We start from the raw sequence: 13,955 nt of genomic DNA, 5'->3' as shown, positions 1-13,955 counted from the left end.
AAAATGTATTTTCTTCAGTAAGGAGTCTTCTGTTGTGATCAGGAATGGAGACCTGGAGGTAGAGCGCATTACCTAATGTTTTCTGTGACAGCTGTACCCACTGCTTCCAGTTCTTTCTAGAGCTCTTTTTGAGTGCTCCTTGGCTCTTGGGCTACTCATCTGACTAACTTTCTGACTACCCAGTTGGAAATCTTGTGAGGAGATCCTGTGTGTGGCCGGTTGATGGTTGAATGCTGTTACTTCAACTTGCAGATAATGGCCATGATGATGTTTATAGGAACATTTAGGAATTTAGGAGTTGAGAAATCCATCAGTGATCAGTGCCATTGCTATGTTGCTCAACAATGTTGTTGTGAAGGTCTTGGAAGAACACTTTGCCTCTATCCATCACGAGACTGTCCCTTTTTAACAGCTGCTGAAATACCTTGTTTGTTTCTGATCTCACGTCAGCATGAAGCTCCCAAAATGCAGAACCATCTTAGTGCTCGTTTATTAAAAAATCACAATTTAATGTAAAGGGTTTCAGTCTCAGTCTTAATTTTTTAGGGGGTACCTAGGTAAGTATAGTGTGCATGCAGAACATTTCAGGTAATAACACTAAGCCTAATATTAAAACAAACAACAACAAAAAATCCCAGAAAATCATTATTATTATTTACATTACACCTGGTTTGTTTTTGGACATGCTTCGACCATAACCTTGTTTGGTCTCCGACTATGACGTCCCATCGAGGGTTCCTTAGCGACACGGAATACAGAATAAACGGAGCTGTTGTACTCATTTACTCATATCGCACACTACAGGTAAGTGGACTAAACTCTTCTAGAGAAAAGTAGGTTGTCTGATTATAAACTACATAAAGCTAGTATAGGACTGTGGATATAACTGAACATGCATTGAAATATGCTGAAACTCTCCAACTGCTGTTTCACGGCAGTACATTTTACAGCGTCTAGATCAGGGGTGTCCAAACTTTTTTCACTGAGGGCCACATACAGAAAAATATACGAAGGGCTGGGCCACTCACTAGAGGTGAAGTATATAGCCTCACCTCTAGTGTATTAAAGTTAGCAATATCAATCATATGTAGGTAAATTATGCTTGCTAACTGAATATGCTTGAAGAAGAAAAAACAGTCTACATCACAACATTCCATTAATGGGTTTTCATATTTTTCTTACAAAAAGGGTTGTCAGTTCATTCTCAAAACAGCAACTTCAGATTGCTTCTTAGTCAGGATGGTGATCCCCCTTCAAGCCCTGTATAAAGTTTTACAAATTAGAGGGAAAGGGGGATGGCTATATTTAAGCTTATTATACAAATAAGTTATAGGGCTTGTTAACATCAACATTTGTTATAAAATGTTAATGTTAGAAACCTTCAATTGAATGAATTTATTATATAATTAAGCTTATTAATGCATGAACACTGTGTAATATTTTTTTTAAACTTCCCTATAGTGGGAACAGTGTTGCTGCAAAAATATTCCCACTGTAGGTGAGTTTAAAAAACAACAACAATAGGTCCCCGTATTCAGCATCGACATCAGATAGAAAAGCTTGAAATTCTCTGTGGTACAGCCCCCGTGCTCGAATTACGTTGACAGTTTTCACGACAGTGTTCATCACATCCTCAAGCTGGACAGTCTTTGCACAGAGGGCTTCTTGGTGGATGATACAGTGCATTTAACAGCCTCACCTCCACTTTCTTTCACCTTGGCACACACCATAGAGGCCATTCCTTTGCACTCGCATGTCATAGCTGGAGCCCCATCCGTTGTAACTCCACACAGCTTGTTCCATTTACACAACTCTACACAACTGTGTTTCTGGACATTCTCACATGTTGAATTCCTGCATCTTTTCTGGGGACATTATTCCTGCGACTTTAATAAGGCACCGTTTTATGAAGTCCCCATCTGAGAAAGGTTTCGCATGTCGGGTAACGATTTGAACTACCTCATAGCTGGCTATTGTGGCATTTTCTTGTATTTTGTTAGCACAGGAAAAATACTGTTGTTGAGCTATCAGGCTAGCTGCCATTTGCTCAACTTTCTCTTGTCGCTCGACACCAGTGTAGGTCAGATGTTTGGTTTCAGTGTCCGCGTACATTATACTCTTTCATCACTGCAACAGTTTCATTGCAAATCAAACAGACACACTTCCCCTTCACTTCTATGAAGAAATATTCATTTTTTCCATCGTGTCTGGAATTTTCTGCACTCACTTGCTATCTTGCGTTTCTTTGGTTCTGTCATTTTTAGTCAATCCTGGCAAGATTTTCTTTGATTATCCTTGTTTTGTGGATAAGCTGCCTTGTTCAAGACAGTAGCTCCACCTACTGTTAAAACTGAAAAGTACAATACAGTCAAGTGCAACTTTCATGTGAGGCCCATATTCCATTATATTTTTAGAATTTGCTGCGGGTCAATTAAAAATGGACCACGGGCTGCAGTTTGGACACCTCTGGTCTAGATCAGATAACACCCAGCTCTCATCATCATTTAAACCAAGAACAGGCTAAACTTATAGCAAACAATCAAAACGTTCAAACCCTTCTAGATAAACAGAGGTTAAGTAAAAGAATCAGGAGAGAAAAGCTCTCACAGCGGTGTTTAAAGCAGGGCTGTGATTCCCCGATCCGTGGCCCCACCGCCATGTTGTGACATTTCCTAATAACTCATAGCGCGAGTGTAAAATGAAAGAAAATGGAGGATGATTAGACCACCATACACAATAATATTCATCCTCACAGACTTTTTAACAAACTGATTTGCATTGTGGTGACAGCGACCTTTGGTGCTGAGAGCTGGTGTGACTTTACCTCTCCTGTTGAACAGTGAGTTATGTTTGTGTTTTAGAGCTAGGAAAACTCAGTGAGATGAAATAAACAAATTAATCACTAATGTTCCACAGTTTTTGACTGAAAACGGTGGAAATCCTGAAACCTTACGTTTATACAACATCCTATCCTGGAGGAGGTCCAGGTAGGACACACACACAAATACACACACACACACACACACACACACACACACACACACACACACACACACAGACAGTGCAGTTCAGAAGTAAGATAATATTGAGTGAACATACAGTCTGCGGAGAATTTGAGATTTTAGAGTCTCCCAGAGCTTCAGATGAACTGATACACGATATATGACAACATTTTATAGACTACAGATAATAGATGGACATAAAGTGATCATTTTAGGCCCAGTGTTAAGTCCTGAAGAATTTAACAGTTACAGTAGTGTAAAACGAATAAAATTTATATGAGCATACAGTCGTGTAATTACTCTGTACATCTAACTGAGGTGTTTTGACTCCAGGGAAGGACATCATGAATCAGCCTGAACAACCTGATCAGAAGCCTCAATTTCCTGGACCTCTTATGAGGCGAGACCATCTTTTAACTCTCATATAGCACTCGTTCATTTTAAACAGTAAAGTTGTAGACCGTATCTCCTGGAGTTTAATATGTGTGCACAGAAATCCACATAAACCAGTTGTTCTAACATCTGTTGCAGCACTAGGGTGCAGAAGGAGGACCTGATGCGGTATATCCTGCTTAGAGCACAGGAGTGTCTCCAAGAAATCGATGAATGTGGCCAAGTCGAGGAATATTTCTTCTGGCAGATCATGGAATTGTTCTGCCGTCGAAATGGAGTACGTCTTATAGTTCATTACGTGTGGAAATTGATTAGGTTTTTCATGAAAGTAAAGATTCTCTCAATTATAATATGGAATAAATATAGTAGGGGTGTGATGCAATGCCACTGACACTGAATAGTGCACCTCCTATTCGTATCTGTTTAGATCACATGACCTGTTCATTCTGAGTCATGTACTCATGTATTCAGTTACATCCCCAACACCTACAATAGACATGTTACTTAATGATATTTCTTTTACAGAAAATGATGTGTGAAGTCGACACGCTCCTCTTCAAGGGCTACAGATTGCTTAGGAAGAAGAAATTAGAAGTTAGTACATCACACATCAGAACCAGCAGCTGTCTGTATCTGATTGTGTAATTTCTCATTGTTTTTGCCAGTATCATGTGGACTATCATGACAGTTTCTGCTACAGCTCAGAATGAACCTGGACTGGTGTCTTCCTCTGGCACAACTTGTGTTCTCCTTTGGACCTGCACCATATCATGAGCACAGAGAGGCTGTGATTAATATGGGAGATGATCTTGGTATGGATACGCTGCACAGTAACAGCATTTTTCTGGAATTAACACGTAGTAATAATATCATGCATCATGTGTGTAACTCTGCACTGTGTCATGGACCCTGATCTTCACATGCATGTTTGCTCTTTCATCTGCAGCTTCCAGAGGACTGACCTACGCAGCACATATCTGCTACGTGGTGGCAAAAGTGGAGCTGGGGTCGCATAGTCAGTTCGAACTGATCGGATGCGAAACGTATAGTGTGCGAGTGTGTTTGTGTGTGATTTCTTGCTACTAACACATTATTCTATTTGCATCAGAGTGCCATTTGGCTTGACAGTCCTGGAGGAGGCCTTTGTAAGGACGGAGACGTATGAATACGTGCTGTCGCTGACCTCAGGGCTGGCCCAGCCAAGCTTCCAGGTTGGAATTTAACTTCTTTTCTTTCTTATAGGCACTGATCAGTCAAATTCAACCAATGTACTGAGAATGAACGACTCTGATGAAACAATGAATGTTTCTCCTGCTGATGCCCATGATTACTGCGAGACCATTGCTATGGCAGCCATCAAGTTCCCCAGCAGCTTCAAAAGGACCTTTTTTGAACGGCTCCTTTCTGTAAATACGATTATTAATAATTGTGAAATGCTTAGCAGTTTTTAAATGCGAAGTATTATCTTCATAACCAATTTATTTTCCTTGTCTGTCTTGTAGCTCTCTTGCAAACTGCATGAAGAGCAGGGAGAAGAACTTGAGTGGATGATGGAGTTTAGGCAGCTGTGCAACATTAAATTAGCAGATGCTAATTTAGAGAGTCAGGACTCAGAATGTTGCCCGATGGCTGGTGAGATCCCCGCTGTCCTGTCTCCTGATGTGACTAACCCGGGTATGTTAGCATCCACCATGTGGACATAAATGATTCAGAACATTTCAAAATCACATAGGAAGCTCTGTACAGTGGCGTGTAGCTAGGTCACTCCTAACTCTTAGCATAAACACTAGCTGTGGGGAGACATAGATCTAGGAGGACAAAAATAGCACTGAAATCTAAAAATTCATGAGTTTTAGCAAGTTTAAAACTAAAAACTTCTCAGTAGAGACTTTATCATTTTAACAGCTGTGTTTGAGTCGCGGTACACCGTGGTAGAGCTGCTGGGGAACGGATCCTTCAGCAGTGTCTACGCAGGAGTCCAGAATGAAGATGGGGAAAAAGGTAAACGCTCTCCCCCACCCCCATAAACAAACTGTATGTGTCTGTGATCGTTCCCTGAGATATGTAGGAGTGAAAAAAACTGTTTTTTTCCTGGAGTGTATTTGGTGATCTTTCCACTGGGGTTACATTGATCAGGTTCCAGTTTTGTAGAGACAGTTATCATGTCCATGCAATGATGGCTTTTAGAACCTACTCTTTAAGTTTTGTGTATGTGAACAATTTGCTATCAAATATACGGAGAAGGAAAGCACCGTCAGATTCATGAGCATTGTAAGTAAACGTACTTTACTTCTGAGAGAAGCAGTTAGATCCAAATAACAAGCACTTTATAGACCAGGGGCTGAATAGAAGTACATTGACATGTATTCACACCAAACCCATGATAACCATGTCTGTTCTGATTTTAGCCCGGAGAGACGTGCGAGCTGCCTGTGGAGGTGGTGCTGATGAAGATGATGTCCGAGCTACCTCGCTGTACCAGTGTGGTGGAGCTGTTGGACTGGTTTGAAAAGCCTGATCACATCATCATGGTCCTGGAACGGCCCAGCCCCTTTATGGACCTCATTGAATTTGCTGAGCTTCACAACGGTCGTCTGTCTGAAGCACAGACTCGAGACATCATGCTGCAGGTGGTTCAGGCGTCTCGTCACTGCGCCACTCGTGACTGAGAGATTTTGGCTTTGGAGACTTGCTGATGGACACCCCTACGAAAAGTTTTTCAGTAATTTTATAATAGATATTGGATAGTATGCAGTGGAGAATAGTGTTGTTCATGTTTTTGTGACATGATGCTCTGTCTCTCCTCTACAATCAGGCCCTGATGTTTTGGTACCGCCTGAGGTTCTGATTGACGACGGGTATATGGGCGTTCCTGCTACCATCTGGGGTCTGGGTGTCATGCTGTATTACTTGCACAGTGGAGTATACCCCTTTAATACAAACGAGGACCTTTATTTTGCGTACCTGAACAGATGTCCTGACATGTCTCGAGGTGAGTCGTTGCAGAAACTTCACATGTATAATGAAGCTGTAAAACACGCACAGCAGAATGACTTTAAACAGAACTAATTTGAATTGTTTCGATTGTTTTTCTATCTCAACCTCTGTCTCATCGCTGCACACACAAACTGCGTCGATCTGATGATGTGGTGCCTGGAGGTCAACCCTGAAATGAGTCCAACCTTCGAGGACATCCTTAGGCATGAGTGGTTTATGGAGGGAGTTCAGGACAAAGTCTAGGTGAGAGGATACAGTAGACCTCATTACTATGAGCGTAGGCATGCAGTAATAACTAGATTGTGTGGATTGTATTGGAACAGTATTGAGTTCTGTAACAGTGATGGATGTGTTTATGTAATCATATCAACAACAGGTAATTACATGAAAAATGTCAAATAAGGAATAATCTTTTCCATCCTAATCTATTTACACATGTTTTGCAGATCCCTCCTGGAACCAGTAGTTTAATACCACACTGAAAACACACACACACACAAATATAGATATAAAGATATAAATAATAATTTTCAGTAAAAAATAAATAAATAAATAAATATATATATATATATATATATATATATATATATATATATATATATATATATATATATATATATATATATATATATATATATATAAATAATAATCAACTTTATTTTATCGAGCACCTTTAAAAGCAGCTTCTCAAATATAGAAATATATCTAAATAAATACACAAATGTCTAAATAAATATAGAAATATAAAAATGCTTTTAAAAAATAAATGCTAATTTACTAAAACTACTGCGACACGAGATCACGCTATGGTAGATGCTTGCTGCTGTTACTCTGGTTGCCTTTTCAGTCTCTTTCAGGACTACTGCGACTGCATCTGTGGTGGATAAAACAGGATTTTGCAGCTGGACTCATTGATGTCCCAGTCGACCCAGCTGGAGTCGTGTAAGACCACTGCACTGTGCACCATGACGCGTTACTGTGAAATCGGTACGTCCTACCTCAGACAGTGGGTGGAGTTTGCTGAAAACAGAAACGTATCTGACTTATGTGTGATTCTGATATTGAACATTACTCTGATTTTCTTGTGTGATATCAGCTCGATATCAAGGAATCTTCCGGCCTGGAAAGCTGCCACAGTGGCCTTGTGTGAACTCCAGTGGAAAACGCTACATGGAAGAGATTAACTTGACTAATAAATAAAAAACTATGAATTTGAAACAAAGCAGTCTAAATCAGAGTCTTTTCATTTATTTCTTGTAACGGAAAATAAAAAAGGAAGAAAGGAACAACAAAACTGCAGCATTATAATAACACATGCAGAGTAGACAAAGAATGTACCAGTCCGTCGTGACAAAAAAGAAAAAAAATGTCAAAGAAGCAAATGCAAGACCAATTGTAAAATGAAAATCTTATCAATTCATGATATATTAAAGTAAAAGTGCACAGATATGACAGCATGGCCAACTGTAAACATTTACACACACTGAATCTGAGAAGACAGAACAGTGTTATACTTCATGAATAAAATAGTAGTGTCTGGTATCTTTAAAAAGACAGACAGCTCAAACCATTAAACAAAGAGAACGATTTAAAAAGAACTGATTTAAATCCTGACTTCTCTGGTAAACCTTGATCATATATATATATATATATATATAAAAATAATGCACTTCCTCTCCGCCTCATGTCCATGTGATGTGGAGTTGACGGCGCCTCCTCCTGGCTCGGCTCTGTAATTTAGTGACGTTGCTCCGAGTCAGAGACCAGCAGCTGCTCACATCCAGACTGATCAAGCGACGGCAGGAGTCCACGAGTCGCGTCCCCGTTTCCATGGTGACGTCAGAGCGCTGCAGGCTGACACGTCTGAGACGCCGCAGCGGTTCAGCGTGGCGATCCAGGACCAGTCTGAACACCGGATCCAGGCGACAAGGAGTGGCGATCAGAGACAGCGTGTGGAGCTGCACGGAGCCTCTCAGCAAGGACCACAGCACCCCCTTCAGGGAAGTCCAGCACAGCACAGGCTTCAGCCGGCTCTCCCCCAAGGAAAACCTGGAAACAGGGTGAACAAAAACGGTCAGTTAATACACATCGACGTACGTATAGAGGATCAGAATACAGACAAAATGAATAAAATGCTGGCTGTAGTGATACACATTTTGTTTCTGCTTACATTAGTGTTAAAGTGCGGAGGTGTGGAAGACACGGTAAATCCCAGTCTTCTACGTCTTCATCATCATCATCGTTATCCTCTTCCTGGTTGGAACGTGGAGGGTCGATGTGGAGTGTGAGAGAGGCGAGTTTAGGGCAGGCACGCAGGAGTGCAATGAGAGACAGGTCCCGTCGGCTTGGAGGCCCTCCAGTGTGAGGGAGAAGAGACAAGACCCGGAAACCTGCAGAGGAGGAACCAGTTCTGAGAGCGGGCCGGAGAACTGCAGAGAGAGGAAGTGCAGTTGACCTGACCACCGAGTCAAGCCCCGAGTCAAACATATACTCTGGGAGGAACCTTCATCATCATCATCATCATCATCATCATCATGACAGTTTAGCGATACAGAGTGAACATCAGGGCAGACGTTGCTGACAGCATCCAGACTGTCGAGGGTCAGTCCATGTACCTCTCGGAGGCGTAATTTAAAACGTCCCCTTGGTGCGTCTGTTCTTCTGCCTTCATCCAAACTCAAGGATCTGTCCATTTTCTCCTCCAAAGTGAATCTATCCTCCTCATCCTCCCTCACTTCTTTTTCCTGAACTCTTGCATCCCATAATTCCCCAAGACACGGCACGCCCTCTCGGGCGGTAAACCCATCCGTCACAGCGAAATCCCGATTCTGGATAATTGCACAAGCGTGTCCGAGACCCTCGATCGCCAGCCGCTGCAGACCGGACACGCCGAGCAGGAGGAAGGCAGCCGAAGCCGGTCCGTCATCCTCATGCTCTCCTAAACCGATGTCCAGGGCCAGCAAGCTGGTGAGACGTTTAGGTCCTTGCAGCGCCAGGGGCAACAGGGCAGCCGGGGGTAGGTGGAGGCAGCGGGAAACATCCAGGTGCTGAAGAAGCGAGCACCGCCGGGCCACCGTAGCAATCGCGGCACGGTCGCATAGCGTTCCAGCCAGAGAGAGAGAGTGAAGGCAGGACAGGTCGCTGAGGAGAGAACACAGAGTGGCAGAGGAGACGTTCTGCGCTCCACTCAGATCTAAACACTTCAGAGACTGAGGACAGGACGGAGACGGAGAGACATCAGAGGACAAAGTGATTCTGCAGATATGTATGACAACATTATACAAATACAGTCTGTATGCTGCAAACATGACTGTCAGTAATTTGGTTACGAGAGTGTGTGTGTGTGTGTGTGTGTGTGTGTGTGTGTTACCTGACAGCGCACAGTAATCAGGCTGCACAGGTTGGCGGTGACGAGGTTACCGGACTGTGACAGTGAGAGTGTGTGTAGTTGTGGCAGCAGGAGGAGATGCAGAGCTGCACGAGACAGCAGCTTCCTCTGAGACAGAACACACAGCAGCTCCTCGATCAGATCTCCTGCTGTAAACAACAACAACAACAAAGCTGTGGGGAACCCATTACACTGTTGAATTTCTCCTTTTCAACATCAGAAGGATTGGACGTCCATTTCTATCTACACAGGCCACTCAGGTGCTCGTTCAGTCCCCGAGACTGGACTACTGCCTCTCGCTCCTGGCAGGTCTGACTCCGAGCGCGATTAAACCTCCGCCATGAAACTGATCCAGGCTTGTTTTCAACCTTCTCAAGTTCTCCCACACCACCACCCCATTGCGACGCTCCCTCTGCTGCCTTCCTGTAGCTTCCCCACATCAGATTTAAAACACTGATGATTGCCTACAAAGCCAAAAACGAACCAGCACCCACTTACCTCCAAGCACTTCTCACACCCTGCACTGCACCACGCTCCCTCCGATCCTCTAGCACCGCTCGACTGGTCCCACCATCTCTCAGGGTACAAGGAAGACATGCATCTTATTTGTTGTGTTCTGGCACCTACAGGTGGTGGAATGAACTTCCCCATGACATCCGAACAGCTGGGTCACTGGTGGTCTTCAGACTACGTCTAAAGACCTACCTGATCCTAAAGTTCTTAAATTAGCACTTTAGACTGATGGTACTCTTAGTCCAGGACCTTGTGAACTGGTAGCATCAGGAAGTATTTGTTGATCATGACCTAGGAGCACTTCTGTAAGTTGCTCTGGATAAGGGCGTCTGCCAAATGGCGTAAATGTAAACGTAACACACTTGCAGGAGACCGTTCACTAACAAACCAACTGATTTCACAACGCTGTGGTAGAAGCTGCATTACGGCATAACACACACACACACACACACACACACACACACACACACACACAGAGGTACGTACGCAGGAGGCTGAAGGGCCCCATGACGTATCGGAAGAAGTATTGATCCATGTAGTTGTTGGCGTAGTCCTGCGTCCATACGTCCTTCATGTTCTCCGCCAGGCTGAAGACACACAGACGCCTCAGCGATGAAGGCTCGTCCTCGTCTTCCTCATCACACTCATACTGATGACTCTTCCTCTTCGTCCCCTCTCTCTCCCCCTCCCTCTCCCTCTCCTGTCTGACCTCGGCCTGACGAAACAGAGGCATCGCTCACTTCTCACCCTGAGGACTGAAACAGCGAAGGGAAGTTACTAACACACAGGGTAAGGGCACTAAATCACAAAGTGTACAGGGTAAGGGCACCAAATCACTGAAGTGTACACTAAAACAGTAAAACCATTAAACCAGGAAAGTGTGGAGAATACGGGCGGTAGACCAGTAAAGTGTGGAGAATACGGGCGGTAGACCAGTAAAGTGTGGAGAATACGGGCGGTAGACCAGTAAAGTGTGGAGAATACGGGCGGTAGACCAGTAAAGTGTGGAGAATAACCATGGTATGGACATTGGGGGGATCCACTTAGTTAAATGAAATGCTGTGCAACTTTCCTCACTTTCACTCACATTTATAACAGTCTGTCAAAATGTGAGGGTTCACAATGAACTCGGCGGGAGGATATTCAAGTGAATGTAATGTTAATGTCTGGAATAAAGTTAGTGTGACGTTAGACGTTCGATATTCACAGAAATGCGGAAATTAAGGGATCGTCTCTAAAGTTACATACGACATTGTTATACACGTTTCTAACTTCAATAGCATTTGAAGGGAATGACTTAGTCATATAACCAACTGTAAAGTGTTCATCTAGGTGTCAGCTATAATGCACGCCTCTTAGATTTTTTTTAGATTTATTAAAGTAAGCTATTAAATCACATGTAAATACTGCCATGTATATCACTGCAGAATGGGCTCATACACAAAATATACCATTATTTAAAGCTCAATAGCATTTGAGGGGAATGACTTACAGTTTTTGGTTTTGTGACTGTACAAGTGCTCACCTAGGTGTCAGGTATATTCACAGAAATACGGAAATTAAGGGACCGTCTCTAAAGTTACATACGACGTTGTTAAACACGTTTCTAACTTCAATAGCATTTGAAGGGAATATCGAACGTCCAACATCACAATAACTTTATTCCAGTACGTTAATGCTGCAAAACCGGAACTGACGTTAGCCTAGCCTACTTCATGGGTGTGCAAATATCAAAAGTTAATTGACGTACTTAAGAACAAACCATGCCATGTTATGATGCCTTCTACACTAAACTAAGGTCACCTACTATTTAGGGATCTAGTTACTGACTGTCTGAATAAAAGCTCGTATGTTCTGCTGCACTTTTCTACACTTGGCTGCTGTCTCCATTTCTTACAGAAATGTGTTGAGTATGGGCGAAACCAAGTGTACACCTGGGGGGGGGGGGCACACACCTATTTTCCTTAACAAACGGAAATATATTAAAAAGGAATCGCCATAAATAAATAGAATAGATGAAGAAAAGACGCAGGGTTGGCAGGGTTCATTGTAGGGGGACATACAGAAAATATTTTGTACTGTATATTGGGGGGGGGGGGGGGGCGTGGGCGTGGTTAAACCCATGCTAATAATAAACACAAATGGAGTGAAATGAGAATCTCACCGCTGTGTGTTCAGTCTTCATCAGTGTTCCAGAGGAGAGGTGGGATTTATGAAGACTCCTTCAGGGTGAAATGAGACACTGTATCTGTAAACAGGAGCGACTTTTGTTCTTAATCCAGTTAAAACGTTAATAAACCGCTTTTAGACGAGTCTTACTGCTGAAATGTAACTTCCGGAAGACTTCACTCCCTCTCTGCTCTCATGAAATACAGGAAGGACTTTGAGAACCCAGACTGTCTGAATAAACACACCTCAATTCCTGTCCTACCCGTATTACGAAAAACCCGCCTCCTGTGCAATGATTGGCTGATCCTTAATTCTTATCCTCCAATCATCTCATCTCACCGTGTCCAATCACCGTGCGAGGATCCACCTCCGGTTTCATTACTAAACTCAAATTAAACACGCAGAAACTTTACACGTTTTAATGAAGCACTTTCAGTAAACAGTTCTTTCATCGTGTCCTCAAATTATTACAGTTATCGCCATAAATCTATGTTATATATAACAACGCACAAGGACACACACTACAGGACTACACAAGTCTACTGTTTATTTATATGGATGTACAATAGGTATGATGATGGTGCTAATTAATTCCCCTGCTGAAAAAAAAGAAACCATTACAGAAATGATAATGGTTTCCACTACAAATAACATTAAAACCATTAACAAATGCAGTGTGTTTTTGGGCATATTCGATTAGGATTTAATGGTTTGTATTGGTTTCCACTAGACATAAACATGCCCCCAATATAACCCAAGACATTACCAGTAGAGACCCACAAGGACCATTATAGTTTCCATTTAAAACCAATACAATTCCCATTATAACCATAAAATCATTAGAATTTCTGTAATGGTTTCTATAGTTTTTTTCAGCAGTTTCATTAAATAATTTAGTTCTTTCTAAGTACAAACACAGCAAACATACTTTAAATATTGTTTACATCCTACTTGAGCTGAGTCACTGGCTGTCTTCAAACAACAACTAAAGACCGACCTCTTCATGAAATACTTCAGTTGGCACATGTCATTAAAACTATATTAAAAATAATCTTTGACAGGGCACGGTGGTTTAATGGTTAGTACATTCGCCTTTGACCTCTGGGGTTGGGGGTTGATTCCCGCCTCCGTCAAGTGTGTGTGAAGTTTTCATGTTCTCCCCGTGTTTTCCGGCTTTCCTCCGGGTACTCCGGTTTCCTCCCCCAATCCAAAGACATATGTAGGTTGATTGGCATTTGTAAATTGTTTGTAGTGTGATCAGAAAATGGGCGGGGCTCTTCCTTAAATGGTATTCATTAGATGCAACATGTCACCAACAGAAGGTAACAAATTAACAGAAGGTAACAAATTACCAGTAGCGACCCACAGGGACCACTACAGTTTCCATTAAAACCAATAAAATTCCCATTATAACCATTATGAGGTTTTCTATTGTTTTGTTTTTTTCCAGTAGGGAATGTAATGGAGCTGTTCTGCTGAGCAGACATGGTTAT

General features: G+C 42.5%; 2 protein-coding genes and 1 pseudogene across 2 annotated transcripts in view; all 3 read right to left on the bottom strand.

Annotated features, from left to right (window-relative positions):
• LOC108255589 (uncharacterized) overlaps window positions 1–13,955 on the bottom strand; it is a 47,592-nt gene that overhangs the window by 9,878 nt on the left and 23,759 nt on the right. The gene's annotated exons all lie outside the window — the stretch shown is intronic.
• Window positions 1–13,955, bottom strand: part of LOC108255571 (BOLA class I histocompatibility antigen, alpha chain BL3-7) — a 64,596-nt gene that overhangs the window by 30,392 nt on the left and 20,249 nt on the right. The gene's annotated exons all lie outside the window — the stretch shown is intronic.
• On the bottom strand, window positions 7,625–12,734 carry LOC108255579 (uncharacterized; annotated as a pseudogene).

This window comes from Ictalurus punctatus, chromosome 22 (genome assembly GCF_001660625.3).
Source record: "Ictalurus punctatus breed USDA103 chromosome 22, Coco_2.0, whole genome shotgun sequence".
In the NCBI taxonomy this organism is placed as follows: domain Eukaryota; kingdom Metazoa; phylum Chordata; class Actinopteri; order Siluriformes; family Ictaluridae; genus Ictalurus; species Ictalurus punctatus.
This window is presented reverse-complemented; position numbering and strand designations above follow the sequence as displayed.